Source organism: Bombyx mandarina, chromosome 01, assembly GCF_030267445.1.
Source record: "Bombyx mandarina strain Sakado chromosome 01, ASM3026744v2".
NCBI classification, from domain to species: Eukaryota; Metazoa; Arthropoda; class Insecta; order Lepidoptera; family Bombycidae; genus Bombyx; species Bombyx mandarina.
In genome coordinates this window covers 17834991-17862020 of record NC_143208.1, presented here as the reverse complement: position 1 = coordinate 17862020, position 27030 = coordinate 17834991, and the positions used below count along the sequence as shown (strand labels likewise).

At 35.4% G+C, this 27030-nt stretch overlaps 2 protein-coding genes across 4 annotated transcripts in view; one reads left to right on the top strand and one right to left on the bottom strand.

Moving 5' to 3' along the window:
- The window catches only part of LOC114252835 (succinate dehydrogenase [ubiquinone] flavoprotein subunit, mitochondrial), a 174973-nt gene that overhangs the window by 81920 nt on the left and 66023 nt on the right, over positions 1 to 27030 (top strand). The gene's annotated exons all lie outside the window — the stretch shown is intronic.
- LOC114252777 (protein SCAI) overlaps positions 1 to 27030 on the bottom strand; it is a 125956-nt gene that overhangs the window by 76306 nt on the left and 22620 nt on the right. The gene's annotated exons all lie outside the window — the stretch shown is intronic.

The following is a 27030-nucleotide window of genomic DNA, read 5'->3' as shown; positions in this document are numbered from 1 at the left end:
TAGTAGATTATTTCTACATAGTATTACTTCAAAAACTGAGTTTAATGTATTGTGCACCTTAGATGTTCAAATAAGTAAACGGTCTTGGCTATTGTGCGCGCTAAAAAATTTGAGATATATGTATATAAAACTCAAACTGGCTAATTGGTAGTCTTGTTTTTATTAAATATTTATGTATATTCTAAATGTATGAAGCACCGGTCCAAGTCTGATATATATGTGATATATACCGGTACTGATATATATGTGATATACTGGATGATACACCACTCTTTATTCTCCTTATTACCAATAGCGACCCGCCCTCGCTTCGCTTCGGAAACATTAAAACACACATGAAACCAAAAAAATAATAATAATAAAAAATTAAAAAAAAGTAGCCTATGTTCATCAGGGACAATGTCAGCTTGTAATGGAAAAATAATTTTTCAAATCGGTCCAGTAGTTTCGGAGCCTATTCGAAACAAACAAACAAACAAATCTTTCCTCTTTATAATATTAGTATAGATGAGGTGTGTCTGAACAATTAAAAAGTCAGTTTGAATCTTCCCCTTTACCCAATTGAGATTAACACGTCCAGAACACTACTCAATTATAGAACTACATTGTAAATATTTCGCAAAAAATACATTTTTCGATGAAGCCACTATAAAACTACCATCGTAGAAGTATACAAGGCCATGTTTTAAAACTACTAAACTGTTCACGAGCTTATAGGAACGTCACTCAAGTTGTCGGAAGATAAACGTGGAAAAATAATCATTTCCTCACTAAACATTATTGCTTGTTGAAAACATTGCAAGGGAAATTACGTTGCTGAAATGCACTTGGTCGCTTTCTTCAGGATACTTAGTAAAGAAGGCTGCAATAATTCTGTTTAGACGATGCTACCTACCCACAAAAGGTTTTAATACAAAGTCTGCATTAGACTTGCGCGCGGCCGCAAAACGTGATCCGGTAAATTGAATGCTTAAATTTGTGAAGAGGCCTTATAATAAAATAGAATATCTATAGCACGACGAATTAGTTATACTGTATAATAGACTATTCATTTGTCGCGTAAACATTTTAAACTGATGTTGAAATGTGACTTTTTTTCCTGTTTCAAAATCTAAATTTTATTTTAAGTGCTTATAATAATAAAATGCAAATCTTTGAACAAAAAAATGAATGAAGTAAAAGAAACACCAAAAGATGATACAGAAAAGTTCCTACGTATGGTACGTTGCAATAGATATATGGAAATACTAGCGACCCGCCCTCGCTTCGCTTCGGAAACATTAAAACACACATGAAAAAAAAAAAAAATTAAAAAAAGTAGCCTATGTTCATCAGGGACAATGTCGGCTTCTAATGGAAAAAGATTTTTTCAAATCGGTCCAGTAGTTTCGGAGCCTATTCGAAACAAACAAACAAACAAATCTTTCCTCTTTATAATATTAGTATAGATAAGCCACAGAGGGTTGAAGTCAGACAGGAAGCCGGTCGTAAAACGTATGCCAAATCACTATGCAACATGATATCATGGGCATGAAGAATTAGTATTTGTCTAAACCAAACTCAAACCATTTTTTTACGATTATTGTAAATAGAAATGCTTTAACAAAAACCGACTTCAAATAGAAAAAAAAAAGATATTCGAAAACAAATTAATATACACTAAAAACAATAACCATCGAAATTGGTTGGCGTGATATTGAATTATTTAGTTATTCATCTCTTTGTCACGCACGTACTTAATGAAAATTTAAGACTTATATTGTTTTCTCATGGATACCATTATCAGAACTGGACTAAATTGAAATGGGACCACACGGGAAGTGTCAGCTTTCTAATAAAAAAAGAATCGTCGAATTGAGAATATCCTCCTTTTTTGAAGTCGGTTAATAATGACATGACAAACTCAAACACAACAGTGAGAGTTAGCATGCACTCTACATGGGCTGTATGGGCTTAATTTATTTTAAATCTATTATTTTTCACATAAAAAAGCGTCGCTTTTTACTTATTATAAAACGATCCATTAAATTAAGACGATTACCGAATGCCGACTTGTATGCAGCTCATCTTAGGACTATTAAAAATACGTTAATTTAATTCTGCAAAAATAAAACATGATACTAACGGACCTCCACGGATCCAACAACGTACAGTCTAGTGTTTCATATCTATTTGATTCGGTGTTCGAACGCGAATGGATCCAAGCAGGAAATATCGTGTTTTTAATTATTAAATTAATTTCAAACCTAAAACAATTAAGAGATTCGATTTCAATTTAAAACTCGAATGCGAATAGTTCTTCTTTGAATATTCATAACCTTCCGTCTCGAGCAAAATGCAATTCAATTAAAGTTTTAAAAGAACAAACCTTGCTAATGCAATTTGTTTTGCTGATGCGATTTTTAATTGTTATTGGACGAGCCGTGGAGTACCGTCGGTTTGCACGGAGAATTGTTTTTCATTCAAATCCATTAGCAATTCTAGTGTTCTATTATCAATAGTCCGTGGAAACGTCGGAAGAACATACATTTAGATTTCGTTGCTTCATTATGAATTAAAAATCGCCTGAAGTCCAGTTGGCTTAAAGATTAAATTCGTACTTTTTATACGAGAGTGTAATCACATTTTAAATTTAACAACAGTACTAAGTTTAAAGTCTTAATTATCGTGCTATTAGGCTGAATTTTGTTACTGGTGGTAGGACCTCTTGTGAGTCCGCGCGGGTACCACCACCCTGCCTATTTCGGTCGTGAAGCAGTAATGCGTTTCGGTTTGAAGAGTGGGGCAGCCGTTGTAACTATACTTGAGACCTTAGAACTTGTATCTCAAGGTGGGTAGCGCATTTACGTTATGGATGTCTATGGGCTCCAGTAACCACTTAATACCAGGTGGGCTGTGAGCTCGACCACCCATTTTTTTTATTTTTTTTATTGCTTAGCTGTGTGGACGAGCTCACAGCCCACCTGATGTTAAGTGGTTACTGGAGCCCATAGACATCTACAACGTAAATGCGCCACACACCTTGAGATATAGTTCTAAGGTCTCAGTATAGTCACAACGGCTGCCCCACCCTTCAAACCGAAACGCATTACTGCTTCACGGCAGAAATAGGCGGGGAGGTGGTACCTACCCGTGCGGACTCACAAGTGGTCCTACCACCAGTAATTACGCAAATTATAATTTTGCGGGTTTCATTTTTATTACACGATGTTATTCCTTCACCGTGGAAGTCAATCGTGAACATTTGTTGAGTACGTATTTCATTAGAAAAATTGGTACCCGCCTGCGGGATTCGAACACCGGTGCATCGCTTCAACACGAATGCACCGGACGTCTTATCCGTTAGGCCACGACGACCACAAAGCAATCTAAGCAATAAAAAAATAGTATGTGATCCTGAATGTATTTTTTTTTTTTCTGTTTTGTAAGTACATAGATAAACGAGCTCGTGGTCTACCTGGTGTAAAATTGTTACGGGGCTCATAGACATCATAACATGAAAGCCACCACTGACCTTGAGATGTGGTCTCTTTTATTTATTCTCGTCAAGAGGCTGCCGCAGTCAATACAAATAATTAAAAAAATAAGAAGAAAGATGATTTGAAAGGCAACAATCGTGACCGCGAAGTATCTCGAAACCGGATTAAAATTAGTTGTCCCGCAAATAAATTTAAATTTAAAGGCTTTTTGTCTGTTTTTAAGGTTTATAAGATATCTTTAAATTATATTATTTGTTCTTCTGTCAAATCAGCGGAATGTCTTCTAATAATAGAAAAATATACATTTTACTGGTGGTAGAACCTCTTGTGAGTCCGCGCGGGTGGGTACCACCACCCTGCCTATTTCGGCCGTGAAGCATTAATGCGTTTCGGTTTGAAGGGTGAGGCAGCCGTTGTAACTATACTTGAGACCTTAGAACTTAATACTCAAGGTGGGTGGCGCATTTACATTGAGGATGTCTATGGGCTCCAGTAACCACTTAACACCGGGTGAGCTGTGAGCTCGACCACCAAACTAAGCAATAAAAAAAAAATAAAAAACGTGGCACTTAAATAAGAGGGAAACATAAAATTATTTCGAATTACTCGCAAATTAATTTAGGAAACCGGGCCCTTTGTACGCGGGGTGGGCGACTGAATGGGATGCAATTGGAAAATCGAATCTCGGACAAACCCGACAACCGCTGAACAAAAATATCGAAAGCTTTGTCTCCCATGCTGTACGATGTAACTATGTTTTCGTTAATTTAGCTACATCAATTATCCATATTGTCTGTAGGCGATAATTTGTATTTTGCCTGATGCTTAATGTTATGGAATGACCATTCAATTTATTTATATCATTGAGATAATTATTTTAACTGTCATAAAACACAGGCAAATTTGAATTGGCTTTAAATTAAAAGTACCTTTAATTTTTCGTGTTTTTTTTTATCGCGTCCCACCTGTTGTTAAGTGGCTACCGGAGCCCATAGACATCGGAAGAGCCGCCACCCACCTCGAGACATGAGTTTCTAAGCTCTCAGTTTTCACAGTCCAATTGCTGCCCCACCCTTCAAACCGAAACGCATTACTGCTTCACGGCAATAACAGGCAGGGTGGTGGTACCTACTCGTCTGGACCCACATAATTTCCAACCACCAGTAAAAATTTAAATATTTTCACATTCAGAATTCATAATGAAAAATATAACATCAGAAGACACCTTTCAACTCATATTATGAATTCATAAAATCGATACCATAATCCTCTGAATTACAAATGTAGTCTGACCGGCCATCAAATTTGCGTCTGTAATCTGCTTACTTGCGTACAGGGTAAAGCCATTTCAGCAGCAATATTGTTTTGATAAAAGCTATTACTTCTCTGTGCCGATTCAATACGAAATGCCATTTAATAGATAATTAATAAATACAGTTTTGTTACCGAATATAATTAATGTATAAAATTTAAAAACATTTAACGAATTATACTATGAAATTTTCATGGAATCTCTAGATCGACTCTAGAGCGACTTTCGTTCTTTTTGTTAATGGGTGGTTCTCTGAGGAATTGTGTGTGTTGATTCAAAGTTTATTGAGATTAACTGGAAAAAATGCGATTGTCTACAGGGCCTTTCTATTGATGTTATTTGCAAAATCTGGTTCCAGTACTCTGGTTTGGTATGAACTTCTCCCCTCGGCATTTATATAACTAGGCCATAGCCTATTCTTCTTTAAACGAGGATTGAGGAAAAGTATAAAAAATAGGAAGCGACTAAGATACGCTTTTAGTACTTATGTTGTCCATGAGAATCAGTTACAACTACACATTAGGTGAATGTCGGTCGGCCTACGGCTAAGACGATAGATAATACGAAATATATCTTAATGAATAGTCAATAATAGCTATTTTACTATGAAAACAAGCACGATTTTTTGGTTCGTTGATTTTCTAACTTAAGCACAAACACGCGAAGTTCAATAATTATTTTCGTTATATTATTTAATTTATGCAATTACAAAATTTAAAACAAGCCACCAAATTAAACAGGCATTTTAAGTTTTTTCCTGAAAATATGGGTGTTTTGAATTTTATACAAACCTCAACATTCCCGCTACATATGACGGCAGTGTTGCCAAGTTGTGTAGATAATAGAAGTTTACTGGAAACGGCTTTATGCAACGTAAGTACAAGTTAGTCGAACAAAGATACATTTCTTAAGCAAGGTTTTTTTTAATGAAACAGATAAGGCCAGCTTAAGAGAGTTTCCGAGAATGTTGCGGAATATTTTGAATAGAATAATGCTCATTGCTAAAACTAGTATTAAATCGAAATTAGAAATTCCAAAGATTTGTGAAATTTTTGCAAAGTAAAACATATTATTCTTTTATTGGAACGAAGTTCCTTACGGCAGGCTTGGAGGGATAGGGATTTTGCTGCGCGACCGAACTGAAAAAAATGTGATAGTAAAACCGTAAGAAAAAATCCGTGGAAAAAAGTGCGTGGAATAAAACCGTTAAATGAGACGTGCGCAGGCGCGAGCGCGACAGTCGTATACACAAGCGAGTAGTGTATAATACCTTTCTCTTTCTCCTTCTTTTCTTTGCAAATTGTGTCGATTCTACATTAGCCGAAGGAACTTCGTTCCTACCTGGTGTCTCACGTCTCCACATTTTAGTTTTTTATTAACCAAAATCACTTTTATGTAACCGACAATTCAGTTGATATAGTAGGTAGCTTCGTCACTATTCATAAATATAAATTGGATAGTATGAATCGAAGAGTACGATAAAACGATACTAACTACAGTATAAAAAGGATGGGTTGTTTTCTTTATGTCGTAATGTCAATACGATGAATGAAAGAAAAACATTTTGAAACAACTTTACCAAAAGTTAGAAACAGCTATTTACAACACTATAGTTTCACTTGTATGGTAAATTAAGATTCCTATTTCCTAATATAAACTTTGCAATGATAATTGCGATACATTTTCCAATTTTGATAAGTTGAAACTTTTTTGGTTGTTTTGAGTATTTTGTTTGGAGTATTTTGTTTGGTTTTCGCGGGTTTGACGGGTCGAATACTTTACAGTTTTCATCCGTGTGTGTGTGTGTATGTATGCATGTGGATAACATGACCACGGAAACTGTAAAATATACGAAACGTCTGAAATAATGTAAAGACAATGATAAAAGCGTAAGATTAAACCGTAAAAATTGTTGTAATTTATGCACTTGCTAAGTGCCATTTTTATTTATTGATTTCATCAAACAACTAGTTTAAAATACTTTCCTCACAGACACTTTGTGAGGTTTCACAAGATCAATTAATAATAAAGAATTTCCTTTCGAAAATCGTGTTTATACATTTTAAATCTCAAGCTGGTAACCCTGAATCGGCAGCAGACAGCGATCTGTTCTATTCACATGTATCTGAAGTGGCCACGTATAATTTTATAATTTTACTACTACACACTGCGTTACAGTTTGAACGCGATGGATCTCCTAATAACTCGAACTTTGCATCATTTTTATTATATAAGTCGACTATTATCAAAGCCGGCAATGTGACTTTTGGACAATTATTGGTAAATCAGAAAAACGAATTATTGACTTTGTATTCCATTGGCAGTCACAAAACTCTTCTGAACGACATATTAGATAAATAACAGGTTAAGTATTAACCTTTATTTAATGCAGGTTTTGAACCGTATTCTTTGAAGGAGACGATTATATTCAAATCAATCTGTATTGACATATCAATAACATTTTTTTGTCCAAATGGACAGATTGCCACCTTTGATAATAGACGACTCATATATTAGAATTCAAAATAGAGATTTTCAGAAAAATGTGGAGTGTGGAGTAAATGAACTGTCAAGTCAAGGTACGTCGCGACGTACCATTGACTTTGACATTAAACATTGACCATAGACTACAGAACTCTATGGGTTTGATGCTAGCTTTATCAAATTTTCGTCAAACTGATGTCGTCGTGGTGATGCAATACCGCGGCTCTACCTCACTCGAGTAGAGTTGAGGAATAATGTAATGGTCAACTAAAAATACCAAACTCGAGTAAGTTTGGGAGGAATGCTCGAGCGGCATCGGATGAGTTAAAGAGTGGAGGAATATTTGACGAAACGTCTAAAGATACGGGTACTAGTCTCCTTAAGCGGTCACAACGTTTGTGCCAATGACCTGAACGCGACATATACTTAAGTAGGTATATACATTAAAACATTTTTATTTATTGTCTACTAGCGAACGCAACAAACATTGTCCTGTACGTAGGTACGTCTCAAATCCGATAATTTCAAGCTTAAATTATAAAATTTTAATTTAAGTTTTTTTAACTGATCGAATTGTAAATCTAAACCATTCTCGAATCCACAAGAACACAACATACCAAAAATCATCAAAATCGGTCCAGCCATTTAGGAGTTTACTAACATACACACAAAATAATTATGTATATTAAAATATAGAAAAAAAGAATACTATAACGAATTTGAACTGATTTTTTATTATTATTCCAACTATGGATGGACTCGTTCACAGCCCACCTGGTCTAAAGTGTTTACTGGAGACCGGAGCCCATAGACATCTACAACGTAAAGGCCGCCACCCGCCTTGAGATATGAGTTCTAAGGTCTCAGTATAGTTACAACGGTCGTACCACACGTGATTCACAAGAGGTCCTACCACCAGTAATTACGCAAATTATAATTTTGCGGGTTTCATTTTTATTACACGATGACTCATATACAAGGAGATATCATATCAAAGGAGATATTATTATTATGCTAGATATATTCTAAAATTAAAGTTGAACTTTAAGACGATCGACGAGGAACTAATGTGTATCTACGAAATTAAATGTTTTCTGTCAGTTCCGCAGAAAGAGGAGAATATTTTGCGTCGTACGAACGTAGTATTATTAATTTTTTTTTTTTTTATTGCTTAGCTGTGTGGACGAGCTCACAGCCCACCTGGTGTTAAGCGGTTACTGGAGCCCATAGACATCTACAACGTAAATGCGCCACACACCTTGAGATATAGTTCTAAGGTCTCAGTATAGTCACAACGGCTGCCCCACCCTTCAAACCGAAACGCATTACTGCTTCACGGCAGAAATAGGCGGGGCGGTGGTACCTACCCGTGCGGGCTCACAAGAGGTCCTACCACCAGTAATTGCGCAAATTATAATTTTGCGGGTTTCATTTTTATTACACGATGTTATTCCTTCACCGTGGAAGTCAATCGTGAACATTTGTTGAGTACGTATTTCATTAGAAAAATTGGTACCCGCCTGCGGGATTCGAACACCGGTGCATCGCTTCAACACGAATGCACCGGACGTCTTATCCGTTAGGCCACGACGACCACAAAGGTCGAACTTACATATACCTAATTATTTATTAAGCTCCACCACAGCTTGAGCCTTTTAATATATTTCAACATGAGATTGATTCCTCTCAGCTGTGGGAGTGGAATACGGGATATTATTGTTTTTGTATGGTACACCGCTATGTTTTTTTTTAAGTGATTTTATGACCTGGTAACTAAGACCTTTAAGTCATGTCTTATTTTAATTTATATTCTTATTTTTATGAAAAATGATAATATGGTGAAATGAAATTAAAATGATTAATATGAGACATTTATCAACTGGGATGAAATTAAATGAAATGAGATGATATGGGATGAAATATAATCTTAGTAAAATGGTGGTCATTTACTAAGATTTTTTTCAGTGGACTTTTTGGAGGATCCCGAGAAGTTGCGTCCAGCGGCTTTGTTTCATTTTCCCACATTTGTGCACTTTCACAGATATTAAACAGTTAATAAACCACCGTTATTACACATTTAAACCTGAAGAAACACTAAATAGACAAAATAAAACAAATCACACAGCTTCACTCCTCGCGTTCCCGCCAAAAAGTCCCGCGCCGCTATGTCCCCGAAAAACAAAACAGATTACCCAGTAGCTAAAATGAGTGCAGTAAAACAAAAATAAGTATTAAATGAAACAGAAAACCGGACTACATCAACAATGCTAATTGAAAACCGAAATAAAAACATAGTAACATTTTGATAATTTATGTTTTATTTTGATTTTTGAACGTACTCGAGTTATTTTATTTCTTAATTTGCGTTCATTTCTTTATGTTGAAAATGTTTTTGTTCAGCTTACGACATCTAGCGCCAATATTGCGAACTGAATAGTTTCAGAATAGAATCAGATTTCGAATGGACTATGCAAAAGCGGAACATGGTTTTCAATCAAAACGTAGTGTAGTTCACTAGCACTTCAAAAGGTGGCGTGGTTTTCAGAATTTCTGACTCAACTCGTTTCATTATTTAAACTCGATAAATTCATGATTTTTAGATAAATAATCATTATAAATACAATTACCTATTTGAATTCGTTTATTTTGTGTTCACTTTTATCATAATTGTGTATTGATTTTTTCCACTATCACATTTCTAACGAGAACAGTACCTAAGTAAACGTGTTAAATAGCCGACAAATAAATATATTTTTTTATGTCTACATTGTTTGTTTAAATAAAAAACGATTTTTTTAATGAAATGACGGTTGAGTGGCTGAATAAATTATGATTATGTTATTAGCTTTGTTCCTGAAGTTTTGTCGCAATGCGGATGAAAACCAAATCGAATCTCTCACTGGTACCTACTTTGTCGCATTTCGGCTGTTCGGGTTTCCGAATAGTAGTAGGTACCTACGTTAAGTCTGTTTAAACTATATTCTGAATACTTGAATTAACGTCATCATGGTGGTATAACTTCTATATATTAATACGTGAAGCAAAAATTTTGAACACCTTTTTACGAAAATTGCCCGAACGGAGGAGTATGAAATTTGCCACACTTATAGAGAATATAGAGAAGGAGTGTAAGATGTCAATAATTTTTTTTTAATTATGCATAATAGAAACAAAAAATCAATAAAAAAAACATTACATCACTACCATGTATTTGACGCATTGCATGCATACTATTTGTTTATTCTCAAACTTTTGTTATTGTTTAAAGTCTGTCGTCATTTTAAGAATAGATTAAATATTGTTTGTCTTTATTAATATTTGTCTAAAGTGTAGTCTTGGCATGTAGTTTTGACAATATAATCATAATATGTTTTTTTTTTATTGCTTAGACAGGTGGACGAGCTCAAAGCCCACCTGGTTTGGAGCCCATAGACATCTACGACGTAAATGCTCCACCCACCTTGAGATATCAGTTCCAAGGTTTCAGCATAGTTACAACGGTTACCCCGCCCTTCAAACCGAAACACATTACTGCTTCACGGCAGAAATAGGCAGGGTGTTGGTACCTGCCCGCGCGGACTCACAAGAGGTCTCACCACCAGTAAACCAATAGTGTACAAACTTATAATTTTAATTAATTATAGTCGAATTTTGACTACCGGGGACCACTAGTAGGTAATATGTAAACAGAGTTACGAGTTTACGGAGCTGAAAGTATAATCAACTGCTATAGTTGTCCTATTAAAGTTTGAAGCCAATTAATTATTGCTTGCGATTGATTTTTGGGATATATTAGGAGTACAAATAAGTTTCCGCCGTTTTGTCGAAAAAATAATATTTATTATGAAAGAACGGTAATTTAAATTTAATCGAAGTATTGTCCATCACTAGCAACTACTTTTCCCCATCTCTCAAACAGAGTTCGGATTCCAAGTCTGAAGAACTCCTCGTCTTTTGAGGCTATCCACGAATCAATCCAATTTTTGGTATCTTCATAATATGATGTAAACCGCTGCTCCGACAGAGCATGTGCCATTGACCGGAACAGATGATAGTCAGACGGCGCAATGTCTGGTGAATATTTTTCGCGAAGGACACGAAGACATTTTACGTTCAGTGTCAAGATATTATCGCCCGCAAATTCTCCACCGAAATACCTCCTCATGAATGTCGCAAAATAGCATTTCGCTATGAATAAGACAAGTCCTATTGTGGCCGTAATTTAAGACAGTGAAGTTTCTCTTTAGGTTAAGCCTCCCGAGAAATTATACTGTGTACTTTATACTAGGACCGTGCTTATTTCAAAGGTTCTTAAACAAATTGTTAAAGCTAAATACCATCCGTTGAAGCCTTACAAGAGTGGATTGGCTAATCCTCCTACTAGCCGACGTGCTATCTACGCAAATCGGCTAATAATACTAGGCTATAAAAATAAGTGTTCAACAGACGGATGTAGTTATGAAGAAGTGTCCTTAGCCTAATGGATAAGGCTCCCGCTTTATTCGGAACGAGGATTCGATTCCAAGGGTAGGCATTAACTAGGTATAGAAAGAAAATGAATAACTCGTGTTGACAAATGACGATTTCGCGATGGAGGGATATCAGCACGTAGTTACTGACGGTAGGGCGTGTAAATTCGCAAAACTGTGTACTTTCTCATGTCGACTTGCGATTATATGCTATGGCCGCTGACATTCGCGAGAAATTGACCGCAAATCCTGACGAGGGATTGTCTAAATTTATACGTTACGGACTTCATTTTGTTCAATAAGTATCTGATCTTACGACATTATGTAGGCACATGGTAGTTCACTCATTATCCTGAGTGTATTTGTGGCGAAGCAATCGAGCGCTCCGTTTTGTAGGGTAGTATTTAAATTTTCGGAACTTTCCCAAAGCTAACGTTGTGGTGTGTGGGTTGCTTAAAACACTTCACACAAACACCATGACATTCCCACAGTGGGTAATGAAGCTAAAAGAACGTGCCACTAAAACTGGTTGTGTGTCCTATTGCATCATAAGCCGGCCCAGGGAAGTGCCGCCATCCCGCCCGTTGCGGCCGCAAAGCAGTCTGGGGGCCGGAATTCGCATTATTATGTTTATTGGTCCCGATAACCGCTTAACACAAGGTGGGCCGTGATGTTGTATACCCAACTACACAATAAAAGAATATTAAACGAAGACTACGGTCTTATGTTATTGTATTATCAATTATATTGTACATACAATATACATATATTGTACATACAATATAATTACTATATTTAGCGCTTGACTTGAAACTAGAATCAACCTGGTTAGAGATATTATAATATCTGCTATGTTCTGAATTGAATTCTATATGAAGCTTTATAGAAAAAATAAATAAATTCCATTATAAATAATAAGTAAATCTCAGTATCTCTTCATTTGTAATTGCGTGGTTTAATTCTTGCTTTCGTGGGCGCTCGTCACAGAGTCACACTGTGAATTGTGTTGCGGTTGTGCCTTGGAATAGCGCACCCTTTCCTTTGTATTTATTTCTTCATGTTTATTAACACGATCAGGGAATTATTGTCCCGTCGTAACGCATTTGATTTGCTGTATGACAATCCGAGAGTGTGCGATATCAGTGGGCCATTTCTGCCATCAACGACGACCTAAATACAATTCACGATTGGGTCATATATTTCGGGCTTCTTGTTAATCCGTCTAAATCATTAGCCATTATCGGTGGTAGCAAATATGTAGTATAGTCTACTTAATTTTACTTGCACATATTCTCTACGGCAGTGTGCCGATGTAATTTTCAAAGTCGGTTATAGATTCTCCCACATATACTTCGAACTGTTATGACTTGGCCTTCCTTCACAGTGATGAGTGATGAGACACGTACCAGCTGATCTTCTGAAGAAGAGACGAACTAAGGAGTATTTCTTGTCTGTTAACTGACATGTTTATCGAGATTGAAAGAAATATTTCCTGTGATTTGATTTACTTTAAATCCATTTATACCTGTATGCGTGAACCTATATCTATTAGATATCTACTAGGTAGCGGCGCGGGCTTGAAGCTGCCGCTCAGCCCACGTAGGGGCTGTCGGGTAGCGGGTGCAGGGGCGACCGATACTCAATTGTCGGTCCGGTGGTGAGGCGGTGCAAGGTGGCTCTTGTGAACCGCCCACGGTGTGTCTGTCTCCCGAGACGAGGTCCTTCGGGATTTTCCTGGAGATGAAATCCCGTCGTATCATCAAGACGGGTACCGGCGAAGGCGGACTTTCAGCGCGCACTGTGGTACCGTAGGTTTGGTGTAGCCAGTGTGGTGGAGCTCGATGGATTTAATCGGTAGTTGGTTTTGCGGGGCGAGCGCCTCACGCGCGTTTTTCAAGGCGTAGAATTTGAGGAGATGGAGGACTTTGGCCCTCCTCATCTTTGAAGGCGCCGGAGTCCGACATAACCCGGTCCGTTACCCACCTCGACCGGGCGGGTATCCGTAAATGGATTACCCAGCATAAAACAAGGTAATGTAACTGTGTCTATAAAATACATGACGCTTTTGTTATTCCATTTTTTCGCTTCAATGAAATGTATCTATTTTGATTTTTCCAAACTTAACTACTTTGAAACCAAATGCAAGTTATATTTTTGTTCTGTAATGTTGTTACTTTTTCTACCGCATCTAACGTATGTTCCTCTTATACTATTTGGCTGGAAGAAAAACCACATCTGAGTTGAGCTCCCCTTTTCTACATACCACTTAAATCGTGCCTTGTTGCTTGAATGCTAGACTTCGTTATGCGTATAGCACTATTATTCCAACAAGGTAATTCACTTTAGATACTGTGTACACCCGTAGTCTAATCGTAACTAAAATATTTCTTAAATATTTGGACTTAGCTCAAGGTCAACATAGGCAATATTGTCGCTTAGCAAACAACATCTAGCAAATCGCTTTTTTGAAATAGCAGAGACGAAAAACCGCGTTTCTTCTAAGGATATTCTCAGGTATGTGTGATACATCCATAAATAGCTAAATAGCTAATATAGCTTAAAGTTTACGAATTTTGTAGAAACGTCACATGAACCTGACGAAATCTTTTCAAGATAGTATGTATTCATTTTTTTTTCTTCGCTAAAAATAACGTACATTTGACTTGTGCGATATTTGCTTGACTTGGTTATAAGGTCAATGTGGTGTTGAATCGATGCAACAATGACGATACCTGAGGCAATTAAGTGCCTAACTAACTACAGGATTAAGCGGTAACTTGAAGCAGTTCCCGTTAGTGCATTTCAATCTCCATAGCCTTGCACATCATCATCATCATTCTCCTGCCCTTCTCCCAGTTACCTGGGGTGGGCGCAACATATAACCAATAATGTAGCCTAAAAAAATGTACATTTAAACTTATTTAACAGTTAATCAATCTACGTGATTTCTCCTATATTCGGGGCAAAAGATAAACTTGACAATCCGAAATCGATAAAGGCAACTAGTTTCATTATTTACATTATTTTTACATTAAAATTAATCATTCATTCTCCTGCCCTTCTCCCAGTCCTTGGGTTCGGCGCAATATGTGTTCTCCTTCCATACCATCCATCCAATTTTTTTATTAGGTCTACCTCTTCCTCTTCCTCATCCGTAGCCTCGCACATCGACGTAAAATTATTTGTGCTTTCTCCGTATGACGGTGTACGTGTGATGTTAACGTTACTATTGATTCTCGTAAATCGCCACACATAGGCCAATGGATTCGCGTTTTTAGTAAATCACCTTCAAAAATAAGGTGATTTGAAAAAAATAACACAGTAAAATAAAATGGTAAAGTTACCTAAAATTTTGAATTCTCATGTGTTCTGTTCTAACAGTTTCACTGTTTTACAATTATCTCGGTGTATTCGTATTTTAAAGTAGATTTATAGAACTCAATGTGTGTTGATTTGATAATTATTTATTATTTTCGTTGCTTTTAAATCAATTAAGGTTTTTTCATATAATAAATCTATCTATTAATTACATGTGTTTTCTACATGGATACCAAGTTTCAAGTCAATCGAATGCATGGTTCAGTAGTTATAACGGAACATCCGTAAAAACCATTGTAGATTTATATATAGGTATTAGTATAGATAGTACATTCCAGTGTACCTACATATCTGTACATTGAAAAAAAGTAATAAAAATAGAAAGGGTACAGCAACTAGACTAACAGAACAAAAATCAGCAATTGTTAGTATTATTTTCGGTGTGTTTTTGTATTCGGCTACATTTTCGTAACTACATATCGATGCTTGAAAGGCAAACATGACTAAGCGACAATAACTGCTTTGTACATAAATGATAGGCAATAACCATATTAGATGCACAAAAAAAAAAAAAATTTCTAAGTCTATTAAAATCTTTAAAATATCTATTAAAATCATTTCAATCCTACACCTACTAGCTAGGTTCTACTATTCGTTAAAATAAATGTTGTTTTCAGGTATTTCAACTTTAAATTAGTCTACTGTAAAGTTCACGCATTGTCGCTAAGTCACGTTTGCCTTTCAAGCGTCGATATGTTAAGACAGATATAGTTTTCACTGATATACAAAAATTAATTTCGAGCAGAAAATAATATGGTTTTATTTCATTAAAATCGCGTGTCGGCAAAATGTGAACGGCCATTTGGATATTTCTGGAATTAACTTTTTAGACCGTTTGTTATTAGAAGTTACATAGCGAAAATATACTACTATTGAAAGTATTATATATATAGACCTATTTGTTACCTTTCCTTTGACTAAGCTATTGAATCGATTTTGAGGATATTCCCTATCTGGAGATAGTTAAAACCCTTGGAAAAAATTAGGTTTCCATTCATCTCAGTCCTAGAGCCCTCAGATACAGCCCACGGAGTTCGCACCGGATCTTTTCAGTGGATCGCGTTTCCGATCCGGTGGTAGATTCTGCGAAGCACTGCTCTTGTTAGGGCTATTGTTAGCAAATTCTTCAGATTAGAGCTCCGTGAGCTCACCTACACGCTTGAAGAATTTATTTTATAACCCCTCAAAGTTATTAGAATAGATGGAAAGAAAAAAAAACCTAGCGCACCACGCTGTATTTTTCTTTTTATCTTAAAATTAAATTTATTAAAATTATGAACAGACAAACTGTCGGAACACTTCTTACATTCTAGCAACTAGAGATACATTTTGCTAAAAGCTTGAATTAAGCTTATTAGTAAATATGACCATTTTACTTTTGTTTTTGATGGATACATTTTGATAAAGATTCAGCGTTTTCAACTCTACCCTCCATAATAGAAACACATCAGTGTTAAAGGGTAATTAATGCTTAAGCCGTTTAGTTCGTGACCTGACCGAGGTCAACGAACTCTAGGTCACATTGACTGCAATGTAGCATATTATGTAGGTCACAGCACATGTGCTTCTTGAAGTGTTTCATAAAATGATTACGAAAACTTTTGCGAAAATATTTAGTGATTTGTTACATAATACTACAATACTACAATTATATCATACATTTAAAATTTATTAAAATAAAATATAAAAGGTTTACAATATAACTTAAATGCATTCTATTTAATGAACACTCGTAGACTCAAATTCAAATAAATATATACTTTTGTAAGTCTAAAAAACAACTTTCATATTAATAGCTATTCACATTTTCTTTTTGTTTTGTTGATCCACGCATTGTAAATTTATATTTTATATATACATATATATATATATATATATATTTAATAATGCTCCTAGTTTCATTTTGTTCATTTCATGAATCATCAGTGAATATTAGTTCAACATCATTATGATTTGAAACTCGATGAAACAAAAAGCGACACTAAAAAGAGATAAAGAGAGACTCATCTGTAGGATTATCCTGCGAGAGAGAATGAAATAGAATACTTTTAAAGGTTTCGCCTCTACTGCGTGCGAATTGTAAGCATGTTTTTTTTTTTAATAACACGTCTAATTTCATTCTAACGGATGTTGTGTCATAATTCTCGCAAATATTAAGATCCTATTTGAGTCCGTACTCGCCTACCTGTCTTGGTGAAACTGGAAAGGCACCACGGCCCCCAATAATCCTTCAATCATAAAAATATATATTAAAAACTTTATGATTTTTTCATAACGTATATAAAGAAGTGTAAATTAAAATTCATAAAAAAAAACTTTATGAATTAATAATTGTATGAGATGAGAAATAAGTAAATTATTCGTAATTCGTAAAATCATTTATGCATCTTTCTTTGCCTTTCGCCAGTAAACATAATTAAAATCATGTTTACGATTTAATCTCGCTTTTTCATTGGCGTTATTAATAATAATAATAATAACAAATCACGCGCAGTCGTCCGGCCCCAATTTAGGATTCCCAGTGTTATGGGTACCAAAGATTTAATCTTAAATATTTATATATATAGATAATCAACACTCAGAAAAAGAGGAAACAAACATGTTCACCACACAGTGTTTGTCCGATGTGGGAATCGAACCCACGACCGTCGGCGTAACCGTCGGGACTGCTAACTTCTGCACCACGGAGTCAATTAAATTAATCAATTCAATTAATATCGTGACAATTTTCATAACAATATGACAGAAACGCGATTTTAAACCGTAAAATTAGTTTCAATTTTAAAATCATAGATTATGGTATACTCGTAATATAGGTAATAAATATTAAGTCGCTTCTCTTCTAGTAGACGGCTGATCTGTGATATTACAGAGAATCATAAGCGTCTACAACGTGCCTTGGTTTTATTGTATTTAGAATAAAAGATACGATCGTAGCATTTAAATTGCAATTAAGTTAAATAATGTTATGTCATACTTAAAAAGGGTCTTCCAGTAATAGGTTTTATTTTCGATATTTTTATTGAATTGTTAAGAGATCACAGTCCTGCATGGTCCTGCCGCACAGAATATTTGGTTCCGCTTGCACTTTATTACGAAGCGGTTAAGATCCCAAATCGCAACCAAACAACCTGTCTCACTAGACTTTAATAACCGCTTAATCCCAGGAAAAAATATTTATATATAATAATCTAAGCTTCCCTCGTGTGATAATATAAAAATTAAAAAATATATTGTCTTGATTTATCACTTCGCGTTTTTTTTTTGCAATAATCATTTTACTACGAAATTTCGTGTAGATTTTTGTATTTTCTTTTGGATATCCATCCCGTGGATTCTAATTTACGGATAGATTTTTAAGAAATTCTATTAACTTTTTTTTTTTTAAATTTAAGAATTATTGAATAGAATCAAAATATTTGAGAACTGATCATAATTTGGATCAATGTTGTCCTAGGCATCTGGCTTTGTGTCTCTAATGTCCAGTCAACATTTCATATTACACCTTACATACAAAAAAGACCGTATAAAAAACGCTACGTAAACGCGCACAACCCAACAGCGACTGAAAAAATTTAAAATTATTGGCTGCCGTGACAGGTGTTCTGACTAAATTTGAGTGGGTTTTTGTGGAATATGTGAATAGTTCCAGCCTCATGTGTAACTATGCTAACTATTCTTCTCCGAAAACCTCATTTTTGACTATTAGAAAAAAGGATTTAACAAAAAATTGGCAAATCGATCAGATCGGCACGTTGCGCTTACAGTTATAACTACTTTAAAATATTGTCTAATATAATACAAGTAACCCTCCTATATAACACGGTATTTTACAACACGATTCTACTCTAACACAAAAAGAAAAATTCCCCAAAATCCTCTTATAACACGGTACTATTACAACACGATAACGAGATTGTTGTTAAAAATTATTTAGAAAATTACATTATGCACTATGAATACACGGGAATAATCGAAATTTAACTACTTATTTTATGTATATTAGGTAAAAAATACATGCAGGCATAGTGAAGAACGTTCCTCAGAAAAATTGCTCTACTTTTTGTGCCGGTTTTCGCACAACGCGGGATCTTTGTAGGAACGTATGTATATAGCGCGTTATTACCTGTATACTTTGTAAAATAAAAACATACTCACAGCTATACGATGAGGGTGGGGATACCGCAGTGCAAACATTACATTTTCGCAGCGTTGAAAACGTTTTCCATTGAGAACAACCATTCGCGTCGGTGGTTTTAACGCTACTGATCAACGTAGGGAGAGGTCCCTCACGTTAATGCGGACAATTTTCTACGTCTGCCTAGTCTCTGGTGCCAAAATTCTACCTTTAGAGATTTAGAGAATATAATTTTAAAAATATTTTTGCGCATTATTATTTATGAAACATTTAAATTAAGAACTTGGGTAATTCTGAATTTCTCTATAAATTTTGATGATTTTTATTTATAGATATATATTTGTATATATTGTGTAGATATGAATAATTTGTAGTAATAAATGTCGGGGAGAAGTTCGGTTTATTCTTGATTTTATTTTATGTTCGCCCCTAGTCCCATGTTGCGACATGAATGACCGCAATGCGTCCTTTTTTTGGATCAATTCCAACGGTACCATAGGCATTTTGAAACATTGGCAATGGGAAACTTACTTTGTTTTTTTAACTTTTGTCACATGCTAAAATTATATTTTGATAATTTAGTGATGAAACTCGCTCACATTTTGTAGTGGCGAATGTGGAAAGAGTGGCTGGAGTATACCGATTTGTTGGAATCATACCTGTCAGCCGTTATGGGTGATACGCCAGAAACCCTCACTATGAAAAACTATGAAAGTAAAGGAAGAGAATAGGCAGCAGAATTATATTGCTTGAAGGAAGGAAGATCCTTCGGGGGGAGATCCCTTTGATACAAAGGGATTGTAGGGAAAGAGGGGAATAGTTGCTCGGTCGCTCGACGACCGACGTTCCGAATTTTATATAGGCAGAATAGAATAATTATAATTATATAGGCATTTATGCAACTTGTATATAGGCGGACAAAATTAAAAAAAAAATCTTTGGTGCAATTTAGGCATCCGTCAAAGGTCTTGTTCTGTGATAGTTGCTCATTAAAATTGCATCAGCATACTGCTACCACCAAAGGAGAACGCTTACTGGATAAATACCGCACTCTGGGGTCGCGCGGGTGCTACTAACATCCTGCCTATTTCTGCTATGAGGCGGTGAATGACTTCGCAGCTAATGTTTAGTTATTACCAGAGCTCAAAGATGTCAATAACATAAATGCCGCCACCCACCTTGAGACACGAGTTCTAAGTCTCAGTTCTATAGGACAACGGCTGCCTTTAAATCGGAACGCATTACTGTTTCGCGGCAGAAATGGTGCTAGTGGTGGTATCTACCCGTGTGGGCTCACAAGAGAGAGTTATGCAATACTATTGAGACTCGGACCTCATGTCTCAAGCTGAGCGGCGACATTCACGTTGCTTTAATATCTAGTGATCACACAATACTATTCGGACGATAAGCTATTCTGAAAAATACAGCCGCAACCCAGAACACAAAAAACACATGCTTATATATTACGGAAAAGTAATTTATTATTCAATTAAAACTTACTCTTATACGATTAGCATATTTACGCAATGATGGATCAGCGTTGAATATATATTTTATTTATTTTAATTTATTGATGCACAAAACAAATTACAATCGTTACAGTACATATGAATTACATATCATACAAATCGTACAAGTAATACCTAGATCTAATCTGGATTGCAATCTAAATGTTATGTGCACTCAGCAAGCTCGTATTAATGTACATAGCTTTGGCTATTGAAATCGAAATTACAAATAAGGATTGAAAATAACTAATAAAAATAAAATTACAAGCTCCAGAAAAACAAAACAAAACAAATAAAAACTGTATCCACATAAGTAGACAACAATACAACCAACACAAACAATATATTGATTACAATAACAATATAGTTATATTGTAATGTACATATATGTCGTAGGATAATTGGACGAATCGGTTTATTGCAAAAACCCTGAGAGGATTGCAAACGACCAGATAATTCAAATCTAAGGGCGGTAAGGTGTTTCCAATCGTCCTAGTTATTTTTAAGATTATTGTATACATTAAGATAATGTTTAAGACTATCGGAAACTTAAGCTTCAATTAGCGAATCTAAGAGTTGATTTATAGCATTTTGATTCTGATGGTTCAGAACAAGGCTTTAGTTCGAGGTCTATAGACATATAAGTGAACAGAAGTGACAAAAGATAGAGTAATAAAATATCAAAACATTATGAAAGTATTTGATAGAATTTTATTCATCTAATGGACACGTGAGAACTGCGTATTATTATCGAATAAATATCATTCTGGTTTTTGTTCTGAAGGTCATTCATTACCGATAATCGATTTGGAAAAGCCATGAGCTCCATCTATGTACCTCATAGAAATTATAAAATATTTTTATTATCAACCGCATCATTAGACACGCTATAGTTGGTGATTTGTTATTTCTGAACTAAAAGCAAGATATCGCACCTTTAGAATTGAAGTAATTCAACTAAAAATTTTAAGAAAACTAGTTTTAAACTAAGAACGACTTACAAACATGTATTCTACTTATTAGTTCATAAAATTATTATTTTTAAATTTCAATTTAATTTTAGTCTAGAAAAAGGCATGGTACACTTACTGTAATGTCTTACTGTAATGTACTTGTCTTTTAAATCAAGCGCATACTTTAAACTTTAAGATATACGCTTTAAGGTTTAAAGTATTAAATTCGAAACTGAAAAATTACAATTCTTCAATTACATTTTTGGCTTTCACCACAAAACCAAAAAATTTGGATTAGCCCACTTCAATTCTGAAGGAGTGATATGTACCCATCCTAATTTGAAAAGCAGTGCAACATAAAAACTAATAGTTAAGTTCATTCTAAAGCCGATGTGCACTCTACTAATAAATCTATTGTAAAAGACTATGATGGACATCATTTTGCCTTGAAAATCACTTTTCCCCCAGAAATATCATTTTCCCCGACGTCGCCTTCTGTAATAATAATACTCGTATTGTTTTCAGGTACATTGTTAGCAGCCTACGCTCTGCTTTTGTCTGGTGCCACACTGTTCTTACCCAACGGAATAGAAACATACGTCTCGATAATACAAAGCTTGGATCTGTCGAAAACCACGATCTTCATACTCAAGCTATTACTGGGATTGCCGTTCGGATTTCATTACTTTAACGGGATTAGGTAAAGCATCAAAAACGTACAATAATGACAAGAAATTCTACTAATCTAACCCCAAAAGATCGTATAAAGCAGAAAATAATTTGTTAGGGTCGACTAAAAGCGATTTCAATATGGTTTTTTTCTTCTATACCTTCCTCTCATTTGCTGTATGCCGTCCGCAGTTTTCAAAACTTCAATGCCAATTAGTAATATTTCCCACTCAACCAATTCAGGTTTTTTTTATAAAACTGTTCAATTGTGTATATGTTAGCATTAATCTGTGTATGAACATAGTACGGAATAAAGAACTAACGCGCCATGTGACGCGCGTAAGATATCAGGCCGTTTAGAAACAACTTCAACTTTCTTCAATACGTTATACAATCATTTGTTTTTGACGAAAAATAATGACTTAAGACGTATGGAAAAATAAGAGTTGGCAGTCGTAGCGAGACATAGCATGTAGTGCGACGTCGCTCTTTATCAGTACCACGGATTAATATAACAGTTTTTTTCGGGCATAAGGCTAAACCTCACGAGGTTTCCGGGCCTGGAGGTGCGCCGTGTTTATTAGTCTTGACGGTCTGCAGATGGTGGGAGCAAACCGCGACCCCGAGGATGTTTTAAGGGTCCTACCCACCAAGCAATTCCCTTTGTAGTTCGTCACCCGACGTCCGAACTCCAGCCGCGCAGAGTAGGGGGTATCGCTTCCCGCGGTCAATACTACAAATAGTTTCGCGGCGTCACCTTCTACGAATAACACCTAGCATGATCTGAGATCTCTCTGCAAATAAAATTTAATGCATACTCAGCTTTTGAATGGTACGATGTACATAACTAAATGAATGGAATATAAAAGTTTTAATGAAAGACCCTTGTTAGAAAGACCACTGAAGCATGACACTTGAAGTGGGACCCTCGTGCTGAGCTCTCTGAGTTTGGCGTTGATGAGCCACTCGACAAAAATGTCGTTTTTCCATTGTTTCGCTTTGCGAACAATGACAAGTTTTTGCTGATGCACTTATTTAATTAATGATCATACTTAATTTAATAACTCTCTATGAGAATTTATAGTCTACATTGTTTAAGTACCGCTCCATACTCTGATGTTGTTATCGATAAAGACATTTTTTGACTCAACTCACCACACGCTAAATGAATATTCCAATTCGTGTCGAAAATAATACGCGCTAATTAAATAACAAATGTACAAAATATACGTGCACTGAACGAAGCGAAGTCAAAATGAATGACCTGCGCAAGCAACCTCCAATTCCACAAATTCTTTGTTTAATTAGTGATTCATATCTTCTTTGGTTTTCGCGAGCCGTATACATAATTAAAACTAATTTTACGGTGCTATCTGGCGTTTTTTTACTGTCATTATATCGAGGGATAAAAGGCAATTTGGTTTAATCGACATTTCGCCTAATACGCGACATTCATCTTTGTAATTAAAGGTCCGTTTTATTTGGTATCAGCATCAACAGCTCGATGTCTTTAATTGAATTTACTTCATTCGAATAGCTAAAGAAGTTTTTTTTTTTTGGTTGATATTTTTTCCAAATTTAAACTTTCAATGGCTCTTCTGTTAAGTTTCAAAAATGTCTCTTAAACCAACTACCCTTTCACCACTCGATATTTAATTTAGATTTTTCGAATACGACCACACTTGCACCACCATACTGTCCATTTCTGCCGCGAAACATGCGTTCTTTCTGGTTTCAAGAGTGGGACAGCAATACTTAATAATTGGGATTTTAGCCTCAGGTCTCAAAGCGGACAACCTCATCCATGTTGTGATATCGATAGACTTCGAAAATGTTTTTTTTTTATTGCTTAGATGAGTGGACGAGCTCACAGCCCACCTGGTGTTAAGTGGTTCCTGGAGCCCATAGACATCTACAACGTAAATACGCCACCCACCTTGAGATATAAGTTCTAAGGTCTCAAGTATAGTTACAACGGCTGCCCCACCCTTCAAACCGAAATACATTACTGCTTCACGGCAGAAATAGGCAGGGTGGTGGTACCTACCCGCGCGGACTCACAAGAAGTCCTACCACCAGTAAAATTAAAACCAAAGTTGCCATAACTTTGCTCACTCCAATTATGAAGGTGCAAATGAAATTTTTTTTGGCGGTTTACATTTTTCTCTCGCTATGTTATTCCCTCATCGCGAAAGTTATTCATGAACAAGAAGTACATGTTTCATTAGAGAAAATAGTACCTGCCAGCGAGATTTGAACACAGTCGTAACCGTATCGCCCCATACGAATACACCAGGCGGCTTATCTTTTAGGCCGCGATTACTAGTATGTCATCCAAGCTAACATACAACGACAAATAAATATTTCTTTATTACAGATACTGCATGTTTAATTTGGGAAAATGGTTGTCCCTAAAAGACGTTTATGCCACTGCCTACTTGACCTTTGTGCTGACCGGAGTGATCGTCATATTTTTTGCCTTTTTATAATTATGTTAACTTTACTATAAATTTAGTATTGTACTGAAATTTGTAAAACTTTTTTTGTATCTCTATTCGGAATATCAGCGGTTAGCTAACGAGGGTTCCCGAGGTTTTCGCTTTAATAATAATTTCGTGCCTCACACAAGCTGACATTAGAAAATGTAATTACCAGTGGCAATAAAATTCAAAATAATTTCAAAACCTCGATGCAATTAATTTAAAAAATATGCTTAAAACGAAATGTTCTTTTGGGTTTATCTGATTTTTTGTTGAGGCCGGTTTTGAGCCGTCGATGTAAAAATTTAAAATTATACTGTTCACTGACGAAGTTTACCTCCAAGGTAAACTGGTCGATAGCATCTATTTCTTTTGCGTTAAGTAATTATTTAATGTCATAACGGGAAGTGAACTTGTTTGAAGGGAACTGTCTTTTATTTTATCAGATTTTAATCCCATTCCACAAGTCGAAGTCGTGGAAGTCATCCGATTCATTGACCGGCTACGTCACATACCTTCTAAGTCATCTATGTGCCTACCTTAAACTCACGCTACCTAGTTAAACAATCGCAACCCGCGAAGGTCACCTGTGCATTTCAATGTATTCATCGTCCCTAATAGTTTAAAGCTCTTCATGAGCACTTGTGAAAATAGCAGTTAGTAAAAAAACTGCAGAGTTTTTGTGAGGATCGGTAAGCTGAATAAAAATTATGATTGTCATTTGTTCATCTTTTGCCATCGTTTTCGAAGCAAACTGCACAAGACAAACAATTCTTTATTTAATCTTTGGCTGAACGTAGTCTAAATCACTTGTATTGTTTCTGATGTTGTTGATAATAAGTTCTAGGCATTAGCATTACAGTCATATTTGAAAATTTTGAGTTTAAACCTTAGTGACGATAAATTGTTTTAGCTCGCTAGTTTCGCTTCGACAGGTGCTAAGCCATTGGAATTAAGATATATTGGAATTATTAGTTATGTAATGATGGAATCGCGTAGATGCGCCTTTAAATGTCAAAATATTGAAGATTAATTTTAATAAAATATATCCGAATTGTAAACTAATTTGATTATCCTTTGTGACTAATTGATTGTAGTTAAAGTGCTTGATTTATTAATTAAGTAGCGTATAGAAATTTTTCTAGAATTAATCTTTAGATAAAAAATATTTTAGAAAACTTCCGTCACACAAACATGAAACCAAGTCGAGTCCTAGAAGCTAGGGATAGCATACGAGTGTCACTATTATATTCTGTATATTTATTGAGTATAACCAAATAATATCTTAAAAGATTAGTGATTGTTCGTAAATTTCGCATGTTTTTTTTTTTTAAATCGAACATAATTAATTTCAAAGTAATCGTTTTCAATAGTAGTTAACAAAATTAGTATTTTCTTGGATTTTCGCGAGTCCTAGACAAAACTACTTTTACGGCATATTCTCGCGTTTTTATGCTATTTCATATCCGATTGTTCGAATACTTTCCAGTTTACGTAGTCGTACGTACGACTGGCCGTAACTACATTTATTTTTTTATCAATACGACCTCGCCGTGTGAAACAAAAAAGCAGACGCCAAGAAATCCACAAGAAGACTACACGTATAGAACCCCAACCTAGCGTAAGTGTGCTTATATTTGTAATAGGACCGTTCGTTTGCCCTAATGGCGCAAAACAGGATGCAAGTGTTAAAATGTCAGCGCATTCTTGAGCAAAAGGAAATTCCTTAATTATTCTATAGCGGTACTAGTGTGCGCACTCTACAATAAATCAGTATTGAGTATCTCGGAGATATAAAACTGTTTCATCAGTAAAGTCTGTAAATAATACATGTAGAGAAGTTTCGTTTTAGTCCGATTAGAAATGCGAGACATCCTTGACACAACACGTTTGTCACTTGAGGCGTTCACGTTGCGATTTTTAATGATTCCGGTAACCGTCTAACACCAGGATACGAGTTCCGTAGAAATTTCATAATCGTTTTCATAAAGGCATATCCATAATAATACAAATCTCGGGCCCGCATTAATTAAAAATTTGTTCATTTAAAACAAAAGAAAAAACAAAACAAATGCTGTGAAACGATGACTTCTTTTTCGACTATTGAATTAAAACAATAACGAGCTATTTATTCGTTTCTTGACGAATTATTTTAATTTA